Source organism: Brienomyrus brachyistius, chromosome 12 (genome assembly GCF_023856365.1).
Source record: "Brienomyrus brachyistius isolate T26 chromosome 12, BBRACH_0.4, whole genome shotgun sequence".
Classification (NCBI taxonomy): domain Eukaryota; kingdom Metazoa; phylum Chordata; class Actinopteri; order Osteoglossiformes; family Mormyridae; genus Brienomyrus; species Brienomyrus brachyistius.
This window is the reverse complement of record NC_064544.1, coordinates 26,508,725-26,534,093: the sequence shown is the minus strand read 5'-3', so window position 1 is coordinate 26,534,093 and position 25,369 is coordinate 26,508,725. Positions and strand designations below refer to the sequence as shown.

The window sequence follows — 25,369 nt, the reverse complement described above, 5'->3', positions numbered from 1 at the left end:
CCGGGATAGGCTCCAGACCCCCCGCGACCCAGTATGATGAGCGGAAAAAGGATGGATGGTATATTAGCTGACTAGAGTAGCCAGCTAACTAACTTACAGAAATACGGCGTTAGCACCTAATGCAACCTAAGCATCTGCTTATCGAACCAGAACTGCATTGTAAACAAGTGCAAGTGAAATCCTGAAAGTATTACCTGCAGTAAATATAGCTGGTCTAGTGAAGTCATGGAGGTTTCAAACTGCCCTTTTGTAGGCACTTGGACATTTTTTCAAATACCTGCAATGATAATATCAATGTTTCCACTACATAGAGGTGAAGCTCCTGAACAAAATGAGCCCTCATTTGTAAAAATTGACCTACCGAGCCCCAAGATAATCGAAATTGAAGTTGCAATTAATGTCCCTTTTGTCTTAATGGATAATGAGTTAAGACAATAAAAAAGTTTGATTGTCATCTAACCCGAACCCTAAACCCCGCTGTTTGCTGTGGGGACCGTACCACACCACAACTCTCACTTCACACCCCTCTGTTTGTTGTGAGGACCGTATCACACCTCACCTCTCACTTCACACCCCGCTGTTTGTTGTGAGGACCGTACCACACCCCACCTCTCACTTCACACCCCGCTGTTTGTTGTGAGGACCGTACCACACCCCACCTCTCATTTCACACCCCCCTATTTGTTGTGTGGACCGGACCACACCCCACTTCTCACTTCACACCCCGCTGTTTGTTGTGAGGACCGTACCACACCCCAACTCTCACTTCACACCCCGCTGTTTGTTGTGAGGACCGTACCACACCCCACCTCTCACTTCACACCCCGCTGTTTGTTGTGAGGACCGTACCACACCCCACCTCTCATTACACACCCCGCTGTTTGTTGTGAGGACCGTACCACACCCCACCTTTCACTTCACACCCCACTGTTTGTTGTGAGGACCGTACCACACCCCACCTCTCATTTCACACCCCACTGTTTGTTGTGAGGACCGTACCACACCCCACCTCTCACTTCACACTCCGCTGTTTGTTGTGAGGACCGTACCACACCCCACCTCTCACTTCACACCCCGCTGTTTGTTGTGAGGACCGTACCACACCCCACCTCTCACTTCACACCCCGCTGTTTGTTGTGAGGACCGTACCACACCCCACCTCTCACTTCACACCCCGCTGTTTGTTTTAAGGACCGTGCCACACCCCACCTCTCATTTCACACTCCACTGTTTGTTGTGAGGACCGTACCACACCCCACCTCTCACTTCACACCCCGCTGTTTACTGTGGGGACCGTACCACACCCCACCTATCACTTCACACCCCTCTGTTTGTTGTGAGGACCGTAATCACACCCCACTTCACACCCCGCTGTTTATTGTGAGGACCATACCACACCCCACCTCTCACTTCACACCCCGCTGTTTGTTGTGAGGACCGTACCACACCCCACCTTTCACTTCACACCCCGCTGTTTGTTGTGAGGACCGTACCACACCCCACCTCTCACTTTACACCCCGCTGTTTGTTGTTGGGACTGATCCATACCCCACCTCTCACTTCACACCCCGCTGTTTGTTGTGAGGACCGTACCACATCCCACCTCTCACTTCACACATCGCTGTTTGTTGTTGGGACCGTACCACACCCCACCTCTCACTTCAGACCCCGCTGTTTGTTGTTGGGACTGATCCATACCCCACCTCTCACTTCACACCCCGCTGTTTGTTGTGAGGACCGTACCACACCCCACCTCTCACTTCACACCCCGCTGTTTGTTGTGAGGACCGTACCACATCCCACCTCTCACTTCACACCCCGCTGTTTGTTGTGAGGACCGTACCACACCCCACCCCGCACTTCACACCCCACTGTTTGTTGTAGGGACTGATCCATACCCCACCTCTCACTTCAGACCCCACTGTTTGTTGTTGGGACTGTACCACATCTCACTTCACACCCTGCTGTTTGTTGCGAGGACCGTACCACATCCCACCACTTACTTCACACCCCACTGTTTGTTGTTGGGACTGTACCACATCCCACCTCTCACTTTACACCCCGCTGTTTGTTGTGAGGACCGTACCACACCCCACCTTTCACTTTACACCCTGCTGTTTGTTGTGAGGGCCGTACCACACCCCACCTCTCATTTCACACCCCACTGTCTGTTGTAGGGACTGATCCATACCCCACCTCTCACTTCACACCCTGCTGTTTGTTGTTGGGACTGATCTATACCCCACCTCTCACTTCACACCCCGCTGTTTGTTGTGAGGACCGTACCACACCCCACCTCTCACTTCACACCCCGCTGTTTGTTGTGAGGACCGTACCACACCCCACCTCTCACTTCATACCCCGCTGTTTGTTGTGAGAACCGTACCACACCCCACCTCTCATTTCACACCCCACTGTTTGTTGTGAGGACCGTACCACACCCCACCTCTCACTTCACACTCCGCTGTTTGTTGTGAGGACCGTACCACACCCCACCTCTCACTTCACACCCCGCTGTTTGTTGTGAGGACCGTACCACACCCCACCTCTCACTTCACACCCCGCTGTTTGTTGTGAGGACCGTACCACACCCCACCTCTCACTTCACACCCCGCTGTTTGTTTTAAGGACCGTGCCACACCCCACCTCTCATTTCACACTCAACTGTTTGTTGTGAGGACCGTACCACACCCCACCTCTCACTTCACACCCCGCTGTTTACTGTGGGGACCGTACCACACCCCACCTATCACTTCACACCCCTCTGTTTGTTGTGAGGACCGTAATCACACCCCACTTCACACCCCGCTGTTTATTGTGAGGACCATACCACACCCCACCTCTCACTTCACACCCCGCTGTTTGTTGTGAGGACCGTACCACAACCCACCTTTCACTTCACACCCCGCTGATTGTTGTGAGGACCGTACCACACCCCACCTCTCACTTTACACCCCGCTGTTTGTTGTTGGGACTGATCCATACCCCACCTCTCACTTCACACCCCGCTGTTTGTTGTGAGGACCGTACCACATCCCACCTCTCACTTCACACATCGCTGTTTGTTGTTGGGACCGTACCACACCCCACCTCTCACTTCACACCCCGCTGTTTGCTGTGAGTACCGTACCACACCCCACCTCTCACTTCACACCCCGCTGTTTGCTGTGGGGACCGTACCACACCCCATCTCTCACTTCACACCCCACTGTTTGCTGTGGGGACCGTACCACACCCCACCTCTCACTTCAGACCCCGCTGTTTGTTGTTGGGACTGATCCATACCCCACCTCTCACTTCACACCCCGCTGTTTGTTGTGAGGACCGTACCACACCCCACCTCTCACTTCACACCCCGCTGTTTGTTGTGAGGACCGTACCACATCCCACCTCTCACTTCACACCCCGCTGTTTGTTGTGAGGACCGTACCACACCCCACCCCGCACTTCACACCCCACTGTTTGTTGTAGGGACTGATCCATACCCCACCTCTCACTTCAGACCCCACTGTTTGTTGTTGGGACTGTACCACATCTCACTTCACACCCTGCTGTTTGTTGCGAGGACCGTACCACATCCCACCACTTACTTCACACCCCACTGTTTGTTGTTGGGACTGTACCACATCCCACCTCTCACTTTACACCCCGCTGTTTGTTGTGAGGACCGTACCACACCCCACCTTTCACTTTACACCCTGCTGTTTGTTGTGAGGGCCGTACCACACCCCACCTCTCATTTCACACCCCACTGTCTGTTGTAGGGACTGATCCATACCCCACCTCTCACTTCACACCCTGCTGTTTGTTGTTGGGACTGATCTATACCCCACCTCTCACTTCACACCCCGCTGTTTGTTGTGAGGACCGTACCACACCCCACCTCTCACTTCACACCCCGCTGTTTGTTGTGAGGACCGTACCACACCCCACCTCTCACTTCATACCCCGCTGTTTGTTGTGAGAACCGTACCACACCCCACCTCTCACTTCACACCCCGCTGTTTGTTGTGAGGACCGTACCACACCCCACCTCTCACTTCACACCCCGCTGTTTGTTGTGAGGACCGTACCACACGCCACCTCTCACTTCACACCCCGCTGTTTGTTGTGAGGACCGTACCACACCCCACATCTCACTTCACACCCTGCTGTTTGTTGTTGGGACTGATCCATACCCCACCTCTCACTTCACACCCCGCTGTTTGTTGTGAGGACCGTACCACACCCCACCTCTCACTTCACACCCCGCTGTTTGTTGTGAGGACCGTACCACACCCCACCTCTCACTTTACACCCCGCTGTTTGTTGTGAGGACTGTACCACACCCCACCTCTCACTTCACACCCCGCTGTTTGTTGTGAGGACCGTACCACATCCCACCTCTCACTTCACACCCCGCTGTTTGTTGTGAGGACCGTACCACACCCCACCCCGCACTTCACACCCCACTGTTTGTTGTAGGGACTGATCCATACCCCACCTCTCACTTCACACCCCGCTGTTTGTTGTGAGGACCGTACCACACCCCACCTCTCACTTTACACCCCGCTATTTGTTGTGAGGACCGTACCACACCCCACCACTCACTTCACACCCCGCTGTTTGTTGTGAGGGCCGTACCACACCCCACCTCTCATTTCACACCCAACTGTTTGTTGTAGGGACTGATCCATACCCCACCTCTCACTTCACACCCCGCTGTTTGTTGTGAGGACCGGACCACACCCCACCTCTCACTTCACACCCCGCTGTTTGTTGTGAGGACCGTACCACACCCCACCTCTCACTTTACACCCCGCTGTTTGTTGTGAGGACCGTACCACACCCCACCTCTCACTTTACACCCCGATGTTTGTTGTGAGGACCGTACCACACCCCACCTCTCACTTCACACCCCGCTGTTTGTTGTGAGGACCATACCACACCCCACCTCTCACTTTACACCCCGCTGTTTGTTGTGAGGACCGTACCACACCCCACCTCTCACTTCACACCCCGCTGTTTGTTGTGAGGACCGTACCACTCCCCACCTCTCACTTCACACCCCATTGTTTGTTGTGAGGGCCGTACCACACGCCACCTCTCACTTCACACCCCGCTGTTTGTTGTGAGGACCGTACCACATCCCACCACTTACTTCACACCAGACTGTTTGTTGTTGGGACTGTACCACATCCCACCTCTCACTTCACACATCGCTGTTTGTTGTGAGGACCGTACCACACCCCACCTCTCACTTCACACCCGCTGTTTGTTGTGAGGACCGTACCACACCCCACCTCTCACTTCACACCCCGCTGTTTGTTGTGAGGACCGTACCACACCCCACCTCTCACTTCACACCCCGCTGTTTGTTGTGAGGACCGTACCACATCCCACCTCTCACTTCACACCCCGCTGTTTGTTGTGAGGACCGTACCACACCCCACCCCGCACTTCACACCCCACTGTTTGTTGTAGGGACTGATCCATACCCCACCTCTCACTTCAGACCCCACTGTTTGTTGTTGGGACTGTACCACATCTCACTTCACACCCTGCTGTTTGTTGTGAGGACCGTACCAAACCCCACCTCTCACTTTTCACCCCGCTGTTTGTTGTGAGGACCGTACCACACCCCACCTCTCACTTTACACCCCGATGTTTGTTGTGAGGACCGTACCACACCCCACCTCTCACTTCACACCCCGCTGTTTGTTGTGAGGACCATACCACACCCCACCTCTCACTTTACACCCCGCTGTTTGTTGTGAGGACCGTACCACACCCCACCTCTCACTTCACACCCCGCTGTTTGCTGTGGGGACCGTACCACACCCCATCTCTCACTTCACACCCCACTGTTTGCTGTGGGGACCGTACCACACCCCACCTCTCACTTCAGACCCCGCTGTTTGTTGTTGGGACTGATCCATACCCCACCTCTCACTTCACACCCCGCTGTTTGTTGTGAGGACCGTACCACACCCCACCTCTCACTTCACACCCCGCTGTTTGTTGTGAGGACCGTACCACATCCCACCTCTCACTTCACACCCCGCTGTTTGTTGTGAGGACCGTACCACACCCCACCCCGCACTTCACACCCCACTGTTTGTTGTAGGGACTGATCCATACCCCACCTCTCACTTCAGACCCCACTGTTTGTTGTTGGGACTGTACCACATCTCACTTCACACCCTGCTGTTTGTTGCGAGGACCGTACCACATCCCACCACTTACTTCACACCCCACTGTTTGTTGTTGGGACTGTACCACATCCCACCTCTCACTTTACACCCCGCTGTTTGTTGTGAGGACCGTACCACACCCCACCTTTCACTTTACACCCTGCTGTTTGTTGTGAGGGCCGTACCACACCCCACCTCTCATTTCACACCCCACTGTCTGTTGTAGGGACTGATCCATACCCCACCTCTCACTTCACACCCTGCTGTTTGTTGTTGGGACTGATCTATACCCCACCTCTCACTTCACACCCCGCTGTTTGTTGTGAGGACCGTACCACACCCCACCTCTCACTTCACACCCCGCTGTTTGTTGTGAGGACCGTACCACACCCCACCTCTCACTTCATACCCCGCTGTTTGTTGTGAGAACCGTACCACACCCCACCTCTCACTTCACACCCCGCTGTTTGTTGTGAGGACCGTACCACACCCCACCTCTCACTTCACACCCCGCTGTTTGTTGTGAGGACCGTACCACACGCCACCTCTCACTTCACACCCCGCTGTTTGTTGTGAGGACCGTACCACACCCCACATCTCACTTCACACCCTGCTGTTTGTTGTTGGGACTGATCCATACCCCACCTCTCACTTCACACCCCGCTGTTTGTTGTGAGGACCGTACCACACCCCACCTCTCACTTCACACCCCGCTGTTTGTTGTGAGGACCGTACCACACCCCACCTCTCACTTTACACCCCGCTGTTTGTTGTGAGGACTGTACCACACCCCACCTCTCACTTCACACCCCGCTGTTTGTTGTGAGGACCGTACCACATCCCACCTCTCACTTCACACCCCGCTGTTTGTTGTGAGGACCGTACCACACCCCACCCCGCACTTCACACCCCACTGTTTGTTGTAGGGACTGATCCATACCCCACCTCTCACTTCACACCCCGCTGTTTGTTGTGAGGACCGTACCACACCCCACCTCTCACTTTACACCCCGCTATTTGTTGTGAGGACCGTACCACACCCCACCACTCACTTCACACCCCGCTGTTTGTTGTGAGGGCCGTACCACACCCCACCTCTCATTTCACACCCAACTGTTTGTTGTAGGGACTGATCCATACCCCACCTCTCACTTCACACCCCGCTGTTTGTTGTGAGGACCGGACCACACCCCACCTCTCACTTCACACCCCGCTGTTTGTTGTGAGGACCGTACCACACCCCACCTCTCACTTTACACCCCGCTGTTTGTTGTGAGGACCGTACCACACCCCACCTCTCACTTTACACCCCGATGTTTGTTGTGAGGACCGTACCACACCCCACCTCTCACTTCACACCCCGCTGTTTGTTGTGAGGACCATACCACACCCCACCTCTCACTTTACACCCCGCTGTTTGTTGTGAGGACCGTACCACACCCCACCTCTCACTTCACACCCCGCTGTTTGTTGTGAGGACCGTACCACTCCCCACCTCTCACTTCACACCCCATTGTTTGTTGTGAGGGCCGTACCACACGCCACCTCTCACTTCACACCCCGCTGTTTGTTGTGAGGACCGTACCACATCCCACCACTTACTTCACACCAGACTGTTTGTTGTTGGGACTGTACCACATCCCACCTCTCACTTCACACATCGCTGTTTGTTGTGAGGACCGTACCACACCCCACCTCTCACTTCACACCCGCTGTTTGTTGTGAGGACCGTACCACACCCCACCTCTCACTTCACACCCCGCTGTTTGTTGTGAGGACCGTACCACACCCCACCTCTCACTTCACACCCCGCTGTTTGTTGTGAGGACCGTACCACATCCCACCTCTCACTTCACACCCCGCTGTTTGTTGTGAGGACCGTACCACACCCCACCCCGCACTTCACACCCCACTGTTTGTTGTAGGGACTGATCCATACCCCACCTCTCACTTCAGACCCCACTGTTTGTTGTTGGGACTGTACCACATCTCACTTCACACCCTGCTGTTTGTTGTGAGGACCGTACCAAACCCCACCTCTCACTTTTCACCCCGCTGTTTGTTGTGAGGACCGTACCACACCCCACCTCTCACTTTACACCCCGATGTTTGTTGTGAGGACCGTACCACACCCCACCTCTCACTTCACACCCCGCTGTTTGTTGTGAGGACCATACCACACCCCACCTCTCACTTTACACCCCGCTGTTTGTTGTGAGGACCGTACCACACCCCACCTCTCACTTCACACCCCGCTGTTTGTTGTGAGGACCGTACCACACCCCACCTCTCACTTCACACCCCATTGTTTGTTGTGAGGGCCGTACCACACGCCACCTCTCACTTCACACCCCGCTGTTTGTTGTGAGGACCGTACCACACCCCACATCTCACTTCACACCCTGCTGTTTGTTGTGAGGACCGTACCACATCCCACCACTTACTTCACACCAGACTGTTTGTTGTTGGGACTGTACCACATCCCACCTCTCACTTCACACATCGCTGTTTGTTGTGAGGACCGTACCACACCCCACCTCTCACTTCACACCCGCTGTTTGTTGTGAGGACCGTACCACACCCCACCTCTCACTTCACACCCCGCTGTTTGTTGTGAGGACCGTACCACACCCCACCTCTCACTTCACACCCCGCTGTTTGTTGTGAGGACCGTACCACATCCCACCTCTCACTTCACACCCCGCTGTTTGTTGTGAGGACCGTACCACACCCCACCCCGCACTTCACACCCCACTGTTTGTTGTAGGGACTGATCCATACCCCACCTCTCACTTCAGACCCCACTGTTTGTTGTTGGGACTGTACCACATCTCACTTCACACCCTGCTGTTTGTTGTGAGGACCGTACCACATCCCACCACTTACTTCACACCCCACTGTTTTGTTGTTTGCACTGTACCACATCCCACCTCTCACTTTACACCCCGCTGTTTGTTGTGAGGACCGTACCACACCCCACCTTTCACTTTACACCCTGCTGTTTGTTGTGAGGGCCGTACCACACCCCACCTCTCATTTCACACCCCACTGTTTGTTGTAGGGACTGATCCATACCCCACCTCTCACTTCACACCCCGCTGTTTGTTGTGAGGACCGTACCACACCCCACCTCTCACTTCATACCCCGCTGTTTGTAGTGAGAACCGTACCACACCCCACCTCTCACTTCACACCCCGCTGTTTGTTGTGAGGACCGTACCACACCCCACCTCTCACTTCACACCCCGCTGTTTGTTGTGAGGACCGTACCACACGCCACCTCTCACTTCACAACCCGCTGTTTGTTGTGAGGACCGTACCACACCCCACATCTCACTTCACACCCTGCTGTTTGTTGTTGGGACTGATCCATACCCCACCTCTCACTTCACACCCCGCTGTTTGTTGTGAGGACCGTACCACACCCCACCTCTCACTTCACACCCCGCTGTTTGTTGTGAGGACCGTACCACACCCCACCTCTCACTTTACACCCCGCTGTTTGTTGTGAGGACCGTACCACACCCCACCTCTCACTTCACACCCCGCTGTTTGTTGTGAGGACCGTACCACATCCCACCTCTCACTTCACACCCCGCTGTTTGTTGTGAGGACCGTACCACACCCCACCCCGCACTTCACACCCCACTGTTTGTTGTAGGGACTGATCCATACCCCACCTCTCACTTCAGACCCCACTGTTTGTTGTTGGGACTGTACCACATCTCACTTCACACCCTGCTGTTTGTTGTGAGGACCGTACCACACCCCACCTCTCACTTTACACCCCGCTGTTTGTTGTGAGGACCGTACCAAACCCCACCTCTCACTTTACACCCCGATGTTTGTTGTGAGGACCGTACCACACCCCACCTCTCACTTCACACCCCGCTGTTTGTTGTGAGGACCGTACCACACCCCACATCTCACTTCACACCCTGCTGTTTGTTGTGAGGACCGTACCACATCCCACCACTTACTTCACACCAGACTGTTTGTTGTTGGGACTGTACCACATCCCACCTCTCACTTCACACATCGCTGTTTGTTGTGAGGACCGTACCACACCCCACCTCTCACTTCACACCCGCTGTTTGTTGTGAGGACCGTACCACACCCCACCTCTCACTTCACACCCCGCTGTTTGTTGTGAGGACCGTACCACACCCCACCTCTCACTTCACACCCCGCTGTTTGTTGTGAGGACCGTACCACATCCCACCTCTCACTTCACACCCCGCTGTTTGTTGTGAGGACCGTACCACACCCCACCCCGCACTTCACACCCCACTGTTTGTTGTAGGGACTGATCCATACCCCACCTCTCACTTCAGACCCCACTGTTTGTTGTTGGGACTGTACCACATCTCACTTCACACCCTGCTGTTTGTTGTGAGGACCGTACCACATCCCACCACTTACTTCACACCCCACTGTTTGTTGTTTGCACTGTACCACATCCCACCTCTCACTTTACACCCCGCTGTTTGTTGTGAGGACCGTACCACACCCCACCTTTCACTTTACACCCTGCTGTTTGTTGTGAGGGCCGTACCACACCCCACCTCTCATTTCACACCCCACTGTTTGTTGTAGGGACTGATCCATACCCCACCTCTCACTTCACACCCCGCTGTTTGTTGTGAGGACCGTACCACACCCCACCTCTCACTTCATACCCCGCTGTTTGTTGTGAGAACCGTACCACACCCCACCTCTCACTTCACACCCCGCTGTTTGTTGTGAGGACCGCACCACACCCCACCTCTCACTTCACACCCCGCTGTTTGTTGTGAGGACCGTACCACACGCCACCTCTCACTTCACACCCCGCTGTTTGTTGTGAGGACCGTACCACACCCCACATCTCACTTCACACCCCGCTGTTTGTTGTGAGGACCGTACCACACCCCACCTCTCACTTCACACCCCGCTGTTTGTTGTGAGGACCGTACCACACCCCACCTCTCACTTTACACCCCGCTGTTTGTTGTGAGGACTGTACCACACCCCACCTCTCACTTCACACCCCGCTGTTTGTTGTGAGGACCGTACCACATCCCACCTCTCACTTCACACCCCGCTGTTTGTTGTGAGGACCGTACCACACCCCACCCCGCACTTCACACCCCACTGTTTGTTGTAGGGACTGATCCATACCCCACCTCTCACTTCACACCCCGCTGTTTGTTGTGAGGACCGTACCACACCCCACCTCTCACTTTACACCCCGCTATTTGTTGTGAGGACCGTACCACACCCCACCACTCACTTCACACCCCGCTGTTTGTTGTGAGGGCCGTACCACACCCCACCTCTCATTTCACACCCAACTGTTTGTTGTAGGGACTGATCCATACCCCACCTCTCACTTCACACCCCGCTGTTTGTTGTGAGGACCGTACCACACCCCACCTCTCACTTCACACCCCGCTGTTTGTTGTGAGGACCGTACCGCACCCCACCTCTCACTTCACACCCCGCTGTTTGTTGTGAGGACCGTACCACACGCCACCTCTCACTTCACACCCCGCTGTTTGTTGTGAGGACCGTACCACACCCCACATCTCACTTCACACCCCGCTGTTTGTTGTGAGGACCGTACCACACCCCAACTCTCACTTCACACCCCGCTATTTGTTGTGAGGACCGTACCACACCCCACCTCTCACTTTACACCCCGCTGTTTTTTGTGAGGACTGTACCACACCCCACCTCTCACTTCACACCCCGCTGTTTGTTGTGAGGACCGTACCACATCCCACCTCTCACTTCACACCCCGCTGTTTGTTGTGAGGACCGTACCACACCCCACCCCGCACTTCACACCCCACTGTTTGTTGTAGGGACTGATCCATACCCCACCTCTCACTTCACACCCCGCTGTTTGTTGTGAGGACCGTACCACACCCCACCTCTCACTTTACACCCCGCTATTTGTTGTGAGGACCGTACCACACCCCACCACTCACTTCACACCCCGCTGTTTGTTGTGAGGGCCGTACCACACCCCACCTCTCATTTCACACCCAACTGTTTGTTGTAGGGACTGATCCATACCCCACCTCTCACTTCACACCCCGCTGTTTGTTGTGAGGACCGTACCACACCCCACCTCTCACTTCACACCCCGCTGTTTGTTGTGAGGACCGTACCACACCCCACCTCTCACTTTACACCCCGCTGTTTGTTGTGAGGACCGTACCACATCCCACCACTTACTTCACACCAGACTGTTTGTTGTTGGGACTGTACCACATCCCACCTCTCACTTCACACATCGCTGTTTGTTGTGAGGACCGTACCACACCCCACCTCTCACTTCACACCCGCTGTTTGTTGTGAGGACCGTACCACACCCCACCTCTCACTTCACACCCCGCTGTTTGTTGTGAGGACCGTACCACACCCCACATCTCACTTCACACCCTGCTGTTTGTTGTGAGGACCGTACCACATCCCACCACTTACTTCACACCAGACTGTTTGTTGTTGGGACTGTACCACATCCCACCTCTCACTTCACACATCGCTGTTTGTTGTGAGGACCGTACCACACCCCACCTCTCACTTCACACCCGCTGTTTGTTGTGAGGACCGTACCACACCCCACCTCTCACTTCACACCCCGCTGTTTGTTGTGAGGACCGTACCACACCCCACCCCGCACTTCACACCCCACTGTTTGTTGTGAGGACCGTACCACATCCCACCTCTCACTTCACACCCCGCTGTTTGTTGTGAGGACCGTACCACACCCCACCTTTCACTTTACACCCTGCTGTTTGTTGTGAGGGGCGTACCACACCCCACCTCTCATTTCACACCCCACTGTTTGTTGTAGGGACTGATCCATACCCCACCTCTCACTTCACACCCCGCTGTTTGTTGTGAGGACCGTACCACACCCCACCTCTCACTTCACACCCCGCTGTTTGTTGTGAGGGCCGTACCACATCCCACCACTTACTTCACACCCCGCTGTTTGTTGTGAGGACCGTACTACATCCCACCTCTCACTTCACACCCCGCTGTTTGTTGTGAGGACCGTACCACACCCCACCTTTCACTTTACACCCTGCTGTTTGTTGTGAGGGGCGTACCACACCCCACCTTTCACTTTACACCCTGCTGTTTGTTGTGAGGGGCGTACCACACCCCACCTCTCATTTCACACCCCACTGTTTGTTGTAGGGACTGATCCATACCCCACCTCTCACTTCACACCCCGCTGTTTGTTGTGAGGACCGTACCACACCCCACCTCTCACTTCACACCCCGCTGTTTGTTGTGAGGGCCGTACCACACCCCACCTCTCATTTCACACCCAACTGTTTGTTGTAGGGACTGATCCATACCCCACCTCTCACTTCAGACCCCACTGTTTGTTGTTGGGACTGTACCACATCTCACTTCACACCCTGATGTTTGTTGTGAGGACCGTACCACATCCCACCACTTACTTCACACCCCGCTGTTTGTTGTGAGGACCGTACCACATCCCACCTCTCACTTCACACCCCGCTGTTTGTTGTGAGGACCGTACCACACCCCACCTTTCACTTTACACCCTGCTGTTTGTTGTGAGGGGCGTACCACACCCCACCTCTCATTTCACACCCCACTGTTTGTTGTAGGGACTGATCCATACCCCACCTCTCACTTCACACCCCGCTGTTTGTTGTGAGGACCGTACCACACCCCACCTCTCACTTCACACCCCGCTGTTTGTTGTGAGGGCCGTACCACACCCCACCTCTCATTTCACACCCAACTGTTTGTTGTAGGGACTGATCCATACCTCACCTCTCACTTCACACCCCGCTGTTTGTTGTGAGGACCGTACCACATCCCACCACTTACTTCACACCCTGCTGTTTGTTGTTGGGACTGTACCACATCCCACCTCTCACTTCACACATCGCTGTTTGTTGTGAGGACCGTACCACACCCCACCTCTCACTTCACACCCGCTGTTTGTTGTGAGGACCGTACCACACCCCACCTCTCACTTCACACCCCGCTGTTTGTTGTGAGGACCGTACCACACCCCACATCTCACTTCACACCCTGCTGTTTGTTGTGAGGACCGTACCACATCCCACCACTTACTTCACACCAGACTGTTTGTTGTTGGGACTGTACCACATCTCACTTCACACCCTGCTGTTTGTTGTGAGGACCGTACCACATCCCACCACTTACTTCACACCCCGCTGTTTGTTGTGAGGACCGTACCACATCCCACCTCTCACTTCACACCCCGCTGTTTGTTGTGAGGACCGTACCACACCCCACCTTTCACTTTACACCCTGCTGTTTGTTGTGAGGGCCGTACCACACCCCACCTCTCATTTCACACCCCACTGTTTGTTGTAGGGACTGATCCATACCCCACCTCTCACTTCACACCCCGCTGTTTGTTGTGAGGACCGTACCACACCCCACCTCTCACTTCACACCCCGCTGTTTGTTGTGAGGGCCGTACCACACCCCACCTCTCATTTCACACCCAACTGTTTGTTGTAGGGACTGATCCATACCCCACCTCTCACTTCACACCCCGCTGTTTGTTGTGAGGACCGTACCACATCCCACCACTTACTTCACACCCTGCTGTTTGTTGTTGGGACTGTACCACATCCCACCTCTCACTTCACACATCGCTGTTTGTTGTGAGGACCGTACCACACCCCACCTCTCACTTCACACCCGCTGTTTGTTGTGAGGACCGTACCACACCCCACCTCTCACTTCACACCCCGCTGTTTGTTGTGAGGACTGTACCACACCCCACATCTCACTTCACACCCTGCTGTTTGTTGTGAGGACCGTACCACATCCCACCACTTACTTCACACCAGACTGTTTGTTGTTGGGACTGTACCACATCCCACCTCTCACTTCACACATCGCTGTTTGTTGTGAGGACCGTACCACACCCCACCTCTCACTTCACACCCGCTGTTTGTTGTGAGGACCGTACCACACCCCACCTCTCACTTCACACCCCGCTGTTTGTTGTGAGGACCGTACCACACCCCACCTCTCACTTCACACCCCGCTGTTTGTTGTGAGGACCGTACCACACCCCACCTCTCACTTCACACCCCGCTGTTTGTTGTGAGGACCGTACCACACCCCACCTCTCACTTCACACCCCGCTGTTTGTTGTGAGGACCGTACCACATCCCACCTCTCACTTCACACCCCGCTGTTTGTTGTGAGGACCGTACCACACCCCACCCCGCACTTCACACCCCACTGTTTGTTGTAGGGACTGATCCATACCCCACCTCTCACTTCAGACCCCACTGTTTGTTGTTGGGACTGTACCACATCTCACTTCACACCCTGCTGTTTGTTGTGAGGACCGTACCACATCCCACCACTTACTTCACACCCCGCTGTTTGTTGTGAGGACCGTACCACATCCCACCTCTCACTTCACACCCCGCTGTTTGTTGTGAGGACCATACCACACCCCACCTTTCACTTTACACCCTGCTGTTTGTTGTGAGGGCCGTACCACACCCCACCTCTCATTTCACACCCCACTGTTTGTTGTAGGGACTGATCCATACCCCACCTCTCACTTCACACCCCGCTGTTTGTTGTGAGGACCGTACCACACCCCACCTCTCACTTCACACCCCGCTGTTTGTTGTGAGGGCCGTAGCACACCCCACCTCTCATTTCACACCCAACTGTTTGTTGTAGGGACTGATCCATACCCCACCTCTCACTTCACACCCCGCTGTTTGTTGTGAGGACCGTACCACATCCCACCACTTACTTCACACCCTGCTGTTTGTTGTTGGGACTGTACCACATCCCACCTCTCACTTCACACATCACTGTTTGTTGTGAGGACCGTACCACACCCCACCTCTCACTTCACACCCGCTGTTTGTTGTGAGGACCGTACCACACCCCACCTCTCACTTCACACCCCGCTGTTTGTTGTGAGGACCGTACCACACCCCACATCTCACTTCACACCCTGCTGTTTGTTGTGAGGACCGTACCACATCCCACCACTTACTTCACACCAGACTGTTTGTTGTTGGGACTGTACCACATCTCACTTCACACCCTGCTGTTTGTTGTGAGGACCGTACCACATCCCACCACTTACTTCACACCCCGCTGTTTGTTGTGAGGACCGTACCACATCCCACCTCTCACTTCACACCCCGCTGTTTGTTGTGAGGACCGTACCACACCCCACCTTTCACTTTACACCCTGCTGTTTGTTGTGAGGGCCGTACCACACCCCACCTCTCATTTCACACCCCACTGTTTGTTGTAGGGACTGATCCATACCCCACCTCTCACTTCACACCCCGCTGTTTGTTGTGAGGACCGTACCACACCCCACCTCTCACTTCACACCCCGCTGTTTGTTGTGAGGGCCGTACCACACCCCACCTCTCATTTCACACCCAACTGTTTGTTGTAGGGACTGATCCATACCCCACCTCTCACTTCACACCCCGCTGTTTGTTGTGAGGACCGTACCACATCCCACCACTTACTTCACACCCTGCTGTTTGTTGTTGGGACTGTACCACATCCCACCTCTCACTTCACACATCGCTGTTTGTTGTGAGGACCGTACCACACCCCACCTCTCACTTCACACCCGCTGTTTGTTGTGAGGACCGTACCACACCCCACCTCTCACTTCAGACCCCGCTGTTTGTTGTGAGGACCGTACCACACCCCACATCTCACTTCACACCCTGCTGTTTGTTGTGAGGACCGTACCACATCCCACCTCTCACTTCACACCCCGCTGTTTGTTGTGAGGACCGTACCACACCCCACCCCGCACTTCACACCCCACTGTTTGTTGTAGGGACTGATCCATACCCCACCTCTCACTTCACACCCCGCTGTTTGTTGTTGGGACTGTACCACATCCCACCTCTCACTTCACACATCGCTGTTTGTTGTGAGGACCGTACCACACCCCACCTCTCACTTCACACCCGCTGTTTGTTGTGAGGACCGTACCACACCCCACCTCTCACTTCACACCCCGCTGTTTGTTGTGAGGACCGTACCACACCCCACATCTCACTTCACACCCTGCTGTTTGTTGTGAGGACCGTACCACATCCCACCACTTACTTCACACCAGACTGTTTGTTGTTGGGACTGTACCACATCCCACCTCTCACTTCACACATCGCTGTTTGTTGTGAGGACCGTACCACACCCCACCTCTCACTTCACACCCGCTGTTTGTTGTGAGGACCGTACCACACCCCACCTCTCACTTCACACCCCGCTGTTTGTTGTGAGGACCGTACCACACCCCACCTCTCACTTCACACCCCGCTGTTTGTTGTGAGGACCGTACCACACCCCACCTCTCACTTCACACCCCGCTGTTTGTTGTGAGGACCGTACCACACCCCACCTCTCACTTCACACCCCGCTGTTTGTTGTGAGGACCGTACCACATCCCACCTCTCACTTCACACCCCGCTGTTTGTTGTGAGGACCGTACCACACCCCACCCCGCACTTCACACCCCACTGTTTGTTGTAGGGACTGATCCATACCCCACCTCTCACTTCAGACCCCACTGTTTGTTGTTGGGACTGTACCACATCTCACTTCACACCCTGCTGTTTGTTGTGAGGACCGTACCACATCCCACCACTTACTTCACACCCCGCTGTTTGTTGTGAGGACCGTACCACATCCCACCTCTCACTTCACACCCCGCTGTTTGTTGTGAGGACCATACCACACCCCACCTTTCACTTTACACCCTGCTGTTTGTTGTGAGGGCCGTACCACACCCCACCTCTCATTTCACACCCCACTGTTTGTTGTAGGGACTGATCCATACCCCACCTCTCACTTCACACCCCGCTGTTTGTTGTGAGGACCGTACCACACCCCACCTCTCACTTCACACCCCGCTGTTTGTTGTGAGGGCCGTAGCACACCCCACCTCTCATTTCACACCCAACTGTTTGTTGTAGGGACTGATCCATACCCCACCTCTCACTTCACACCCCGCTGTTTGTTGTGAGGACCGTACCACATCCCACCACTTACTTCACACCCTGCTGTTTGTTGTTGGGACTGTACCACATCCCACCTCTCACTTCACACATCACTGTTTGTTGTGAGGACCGTACCACACCCCACCTCTCACTTCACACCCGCTGTTTGTTGTGAGGACCGTACCACACCCCACCTCTCACTTCACACCCCGCTGTTTGTTGTGAGGACCGTACCACACCCCACATCTCACTTCACACCCTGCTGTTTGTTGTGAGGACCGTACCACATCCCACCACTTACTTCACACCAGACTGTTTGTTGTTGGGACTGTACCACATCTCACTTCACACCCTGCTGTTTGTTGTGAGGACCGTACCACATCCCACCACTTACTTCACACCCCGCTGTTTGTTGTGAGGACCGTACCACATCCCACCTCTCACTTCACACCCCGCTGTTTGTTGTGAGGACCGTACCACACCCCACCTTTCACTTTACACCCTGCTGTTTGTTGTGAGGGCCGTACCACACCCCACCTCTCATTTCACACCCCACTGTTTGTTGTAGGGACTGATCCATACCCCACCTCTCACTTCACACCCCGCTGTTTGTTGTGAGGACCGTACCACACCCCACCTCTCACTTCACACCCCGCTGTTTGTTGTGAGGGCCGTACCACACCCCACCTCTCATTTCACACCCAACTGTTTGTTGTAGGGACTGATCCATACCCCACCTCTCACTTCACACCCCGCTGTTTGTTGTGAGGACCGTACCACATCCCACCACTTACTTCACACCCTGCTGTTTGTTGTTGGGACTGTACCACATCCCACCTCTCACTTCACACATCGCTGTTTGTTGTGAGGACCGTACCACACCCCACCTCTCACTTCACACCCGCTGTTTGTTGTGAGGACCGTACCACACCCCACCTCTCACTTCAGACCCCGCTGTTTGTTGTGAGGACCGTACCACACCCCACATCTCACTTCACACCCTGCTGTTTGTTGTGAGGACCGTACCACATCCCACCACTTACTTCACACCAGACTGTTTGTTGTTGGGACTGTACCACATCCCACCTCTCACTTCACACATCGCTGTTTGTTGTGAGGACCGTACCACACCCCACCTCTCACTTCACACCCGCTGTTTGTTGTGAGGACCGTACCACACCCCACCTCTCACTTCACACCCCGCTGTTTGTTGTGAGGACCGTACCACACCCCACCTCTCACTTCACACCCCGCTGTTTGTTGTGAGGACCGTACCACACCCCACCTCTCACTTCACACCCCGCTGTTTGTTGTGAGGACCGTACCACATCCCACCTCTCACTTCACACCCCGCTGTTTGTTGTGAGGACCGTACCACACCCCACCCCGCACTTCACACCCCACTGTTTGTTGTAGGGACTGATCCATACCCCACCTCTCATTTCAGACCCCACTGTTTGTTGTTGGGACTGTACCACATCTCACTTCACACCCTGCTGTTTGTTGTGAGGACCGTACCACATCCCACCACTTACTTCACACCCCGCTGTTTGTTGTGAGGACCGTACCACATCCCACCTCTCACTTCACACCCCGCTGTTTGTTGTGAGGACCGTACCACACCCCACCTTTCACTTTACACCCTGCTGTTTGTTGTGAGGGCCGTACCACACCCCACCTCTCATTTCACACCCCACTGTTTGTTGTAGGGACTGATCCATACTCCACCTCTCACTTCACACCCCGCTGTTTGTTGTGAGGACCGTACCACACCCCACCTCTCTCTTCACACCCCGCTGTTTGTTGTGAGGGCCGTACCACACCCCACCTCTCATTTCACACCCAACTGTTTGTTGTAGGGACTGATCCATACCCCACCTCTCACTTCACACCCCGCTGTTTGTTGTGAGGACCGTACCACACCCCACCTCTCACTTTACACCCCGCTATTTGTTGTGAGGACCGTACCACACCCCACCACTCACTTCACACCCCGCTGTTTGTTGTGAGGGCCGTACCACACCCCACCTCTCATTTCACACCCAACTGTTTGTTGTAGGGACTGATCCATACCCCACCTCTCACTTCACACCCCGCTGTTTGTTGTGAGGACCGTACCACACCCCACCTCTCACTTCACACCCCGCTGTTTGTTGTGAGGACCGTACCACACCCCACCTCTCACTTTACACCCCGCTGTTTGTTGTGAGGACCGTACCACACCCCACCTCTCACTTTACACCCCGATGTTTGTTGTGAGGACCGTACCACACCCCACCTCTCACTTTACACCCCGATGTTTGTTGTGAGGACCGTACCACACCCCACCTCTCACTTCACACCCCGCTGTTTGTTGTGAGGACCATACCATACCCCACCTCTCACTTTACACCCCGCTGTTTGTTGTGAGGACCGTACCACACCCCACCTCTCACTTCACACCCCGCTGTTTGTTGTGAGGACCGTACCACACCCCACCTCTCACTTCACACCCCGCTGTTTGTTGTGAGGACCGAACCACATCCCACCTCTCACTTCACACCCCGCTGTTTGTTGTGAGGACCGTACCACACCCCACCCCGCACTTCACACCCCACTGTTTGTTGTAGGGACTGATCCATACCCCACCTCTCATTTCAGACCCCACTGTTTGTTGTTGGGACTGTACCACATCTCACTTCACACCCTGCTGTTTGTTGTGAGGACCGTACCACATCCCACCACTTACTTCACACCCCGCTGTTTGTTGTGAGGACCGTACCACATCCCACCTCTCACTTCACACCCCGCTGTTTGTTGTGAGGACCGTACCACACCCCACCTTTCACTTTACACCCTGCTGTTTGTTGTGAGGGCCGTACCACACCCCACCTCTCATTTCACACCCCACTGTTTGTTGTAGGGACTGATCCATACTCCACCTCTCACTTCACACCCCGCTGTTTGTTGTGAGGACCGTACCACACCCCACCTCTCTCTTCACACCCCGCTGTTTGTTGTGAGGGCCGTACCACACCCCACCTCTCATTTCACACCCAACTGTTTGTTGTAGGGACTGATCCATACCCCACCTCTCACTTCACACCCCGCTGTTTGTTGTGAGGACCGTACCACACCCCACCTCTCACTTTACACCCCGCTGTTTGTTGTGAGGACCGTACCACATCCCACCACTTACTTCACACCAGACTGTTTGTTGTTGGGACTGATCCATACCCCACCTCTCACTTCACACCCCGCTGTTTGTTGTGAGGACCGTACCACACCCCACCTCTCACTTCACACCCCGCTGTTTGTTGTGAGGACCGTACCACACGCCACCTCTCACTTCACACCCAGCTGTTTGTTGTGAGGACCGTACCACACCCCACATCTCACTTCACACCCTGCTGTTTTGTTGTTGGGACTGATCCATACCCCACCTCTCACTTCAGACCCCACTGTTTGTTGTTGGGACTGTACCACATCTCACTTCACACCCTGCTGTTTGCTTTGAGGACCGTACCACATCCCACCTCTCACTTTACACCCCGCTGTTTGTTGTAGGGACTGATCCATACCCCACCTCTCACTTCACACCCCGCTGTTTGTTGTGAGGACCGTACCACACCCCACCTCTCACTTTACACCCCGCTATTTGTTGTGAGGACCGTACCACACCCCACCACTCACTTCACACCCCGCTGTTTGTTGTGAGGGCCGTACCACACCCCACCTCTCATTTCACACCCAACTGTTTGTTGTAGGGACTGATCCATACCCCACCTCTCACTTCACACCCCGCTGTTTGTTGTGAGGACCGTACCACACCCCACCTCTCACTTCACACCCCGCTGTTTGTTGTGAGGACCGTACCACACCCCACCTCTCACTTTACACCCCGCTGTTTGTTGTGAGGACCGTACCACACCCCACCTCTCACTTTACACCCCGATGTTTGTTGTGAGGACCGTACCACACCCCACCTCTCACTTCACACCCCGCTGTTTGTTGTGAGGACCATACCACACCCCACCTCTCACTTTACACCCCGCTGTTTGTTGTGAGGACCGTACCACACCCCACCTCTCACTTCACACCCCGCTGTTTGTTGTGAGGACCGTACCACACGCCACCTCTCACTTCACACCCCGCTGTTTGTTGTGAGGACCGTACCACACCCCACATCTCACTTCACACCCTGCTGTTTGTTGTGAGGACCGTACCACATCCCACCACTTACTTCACACCAGACTGCTTGTTGTTGGGACTGTACCACATCCCACCTCTCACTTCACACATCGCTGTTTGTTGTGAGGACCGTACCACACCCCACCTCTCACTTCACACCCCACTGTTTGTTGCTCGGACCGTACCACATCCCACCTCTCGCTTCACACCCCGCTGTTTGTTGTGAGGACCATACCACATTCCATCTCTCACTTCACACCCCGCTGTTTGTTGTAAGGACATTACCATACCCCACCTCTCATTTCACACCCCACTGTTTCTTGTAGGGACTGATCCATACCCCACACCGCACTTCACACCCCACTGTTTGTTGTAGGGACTGATCCATACCCCACCTCTCACTTCAGACCCCACTGTTTGTTGTTGGGACTGTACCACGTCTCACTTCACACCCTGCTGTTTGTTGTGAGGAACGTACCACATCCCACCACTTACTTCACACCCCACTGTTTGTTGTTGGGACTGTACCACATCCCACCTCTCACTTTACACCCCGCTGTTTGTTGTGAGGACCGTACCACACCCCACCTTTCACTTTACACCCTGCTGTTTGTTGTGAGGGCCGTACCACACCCCACCTCTCATTTCACACCCCACTGTTTCTTGTAGGGACTGATCCATACCCCACACCGCACTTCACACCCCACTGTTTGTTGTAGGGACTGATCCATACCCCACCTCTCACTTCAGACCCCACTGTTTGTTGTTGGGACTGTACCACCTCTCACTTCACACCCCACTGTTTGTTGTGAGGACCGTACCACATCCCACCTCTCACTTCACACCCCACTGTTTGTTGCTGGGACCGTACCACATCCCACCTCTCACTTCACACCCCGCTGTTTGTTGTGAGGACCGTACCACACCCCACCTCTCACTTCACACCCCGCTGTTTGTTGTGAGAACCGTACCACACCCCACCTCTCACTTCACACCCCGCTGTTTGTTGTGAGGACCGTACCACACCCCACCTCTCACTTCACACCCCGCTGTTTGTTGTGAGGACCGTACCACACGCCACCTCTCACTTCACACCCCGCTGTTTGTTGTGAGGACCGTACCACACCCCACATCTCTCTTCACACCCAGCTGTTTGTTGTGAGGACCATACCACACCCCACCTCTCACTTTACACCCCGCTGTTTGTTGTGAGGACCGTACCACACCCCACCTCTCACTTCACACCCCACTATTTGTTGTGAGGAACGTACCACACCCCACCTCTCACTTCACACCCCGCTGTTTGTTGTGAGGACCGTACCACACGCCACCTCTCACTTCACACCCCGCTGTTTGTTGTGAGGACCGTACCACACCCCACATCTCACTTCACACCCTGCTGTTTGTTGTTGGGACTGATCCATACCCCACCTCTCACTTCACACCCCGCTGTTTGTTGTGAGGACCGTACCACACCCCACCTCTCACTTCACACCCCGCTGTTTGTTGTGAGGACCGTACCACACGCCACCTCTCACTTCACACCCAGCTGTTTGTTGTGAGGACCGTACCACACCCCACATCTCACTTCACACCCTGCTGTTTTGTTGTTGGGACTGATCCATACCCCACCTCTCACTTCACACCCCGCTGTTTGTTGTGAGGACCGTACCACACCACACCTCTCACTTCACACCCCGCTGTTTGTTGTGAGGACCGTACCACACCCCACCTCTCACTTCACACCCGCTGTTTGTTGTGAGGACCGTACCACACCCCACCTCTCACTTCAGACCCCGCTGTTTGTTGTGAGGACCGTACCACACCCCACCTCTCACTTCACACCCCGCTGTTTGTTGTGAGGACCGTACCACATCCCACCTCTCACTTCACACCCCGCTGTTTGTTGTGAGGACCGTACCACACCCCACCCCGCACTTCACACCCCACTGTTTGTTGTAGGGACTGATCCATACCCCACCTCTCACTTCAGACCCCACTGTTTGTTGTTGGGACTGTACCACATCTCACTTCACACCCTGCTGTTTGTTGTGAGGACCGTACCACATCCCACCACTTACTTCACACCCCACTGTTTGTTGTTGGGACTGTACCACATCCCACCTCTCACTTTACACCCCGCTGTTTGTTGTGAGGACCGTACCACACCCCACCTCTCACTTCACACCCCGCTGTTTGTTGTGAGGACCGTACCACACCCCACATCTCACTTTACATCCCGCTGTTTGTTGTTGGGACTGTACCACATCCCACCTCTCACTTCACACCCCGCTGCTTGTCGTTGGGACTGTACCACACCCCATCTCTTACCTCACACTCCGCTGTTTGTTGTGAGGACCGTTCCACACCCCACCTCTCACTTCACACCCCGCTGTTTGTTGTTGGGACTGTACCACACCCCACCTCTCACTTCACTCCCCGCTGTTTGTTGTTGGGACTGTACCACACCCCACCTCTCACTTCACAGCCCGCTGTTTGTTGTGAGTACCGTACCACATCCCACCACTAACTTCAGACCCCACTGTTTGTTGTTGGGACTGTACCACATCCCACCTCTCACTTCACACATCGCTGTTTGTTGTGAGGACCGTACCACACCCCACCTCTCACTTCACACCCCACTGTTTGTTGCCTGGACCGTACCACATCCCACCTCTCACTTCACACCCCGCTGTTTGTTGTGAGGACCGTACCACATCCCATCTCTCACTTCACACCCCGCTGTTTGTTGTAAGGACATTACCATACCCCACCTCTCACTTCACACCCCGCTGTTTGTTGTTGGGACCGTACCACACCCCACCTCTCACTTCACACCCTGCTGATTGTTGTGAGGACCGTACCACACCCCACCTCTCACTTCAGATCCCAATGATTGTCGTGAGGACCGTACCACACCCCACGTCTCACTTCACACCCCGCTGTTTGTTGTAATTTCCGTATCACACCCCACTTTTCCCTTCAGACCCCACTGATTGT

At 54.7% G+C, this 25,369-nt stretch overlaps 2 protein-coding genes and 1 long non-coding RNA gene across 4 annotated transcripts in view; 2 read left to right on the top strand and 1 right to left on the bottom strand.

Moving 5' to 3' along the window:
• LOC125705360 (uncharacterized) overlaps nt 1-25,369 on the top strand; it is a 311,911-nt gene that overhangs the window by 8,305 nt on the left and 278,237 nt on the right. The window lies entirely within an intron of this gene.
• The window catches only part of LOC125705352 (uncharacterized), a 148,972-nt gene that overhangs the window by 33,414 nt on the left and 90,189 nt on the right, over nt 1-25,369 (top strand). The gene's annotated exons all lie outside the window — the stretch shown is intronic.
• On the bottom strand, nt 17,050-25,235 carry LOC125705379 (uncharacterized). The gene is made up of 3 exons (XR_007381495.1): nt 25,144-25,235; nt 24,744-24,793; nt 17,050-17,103 (listed from the first exon to the last, which is right to left on the bottom strand). It is a non-coding gene; the product is annotated as an uncharacterized LOC125705379 (long non-coding RNA).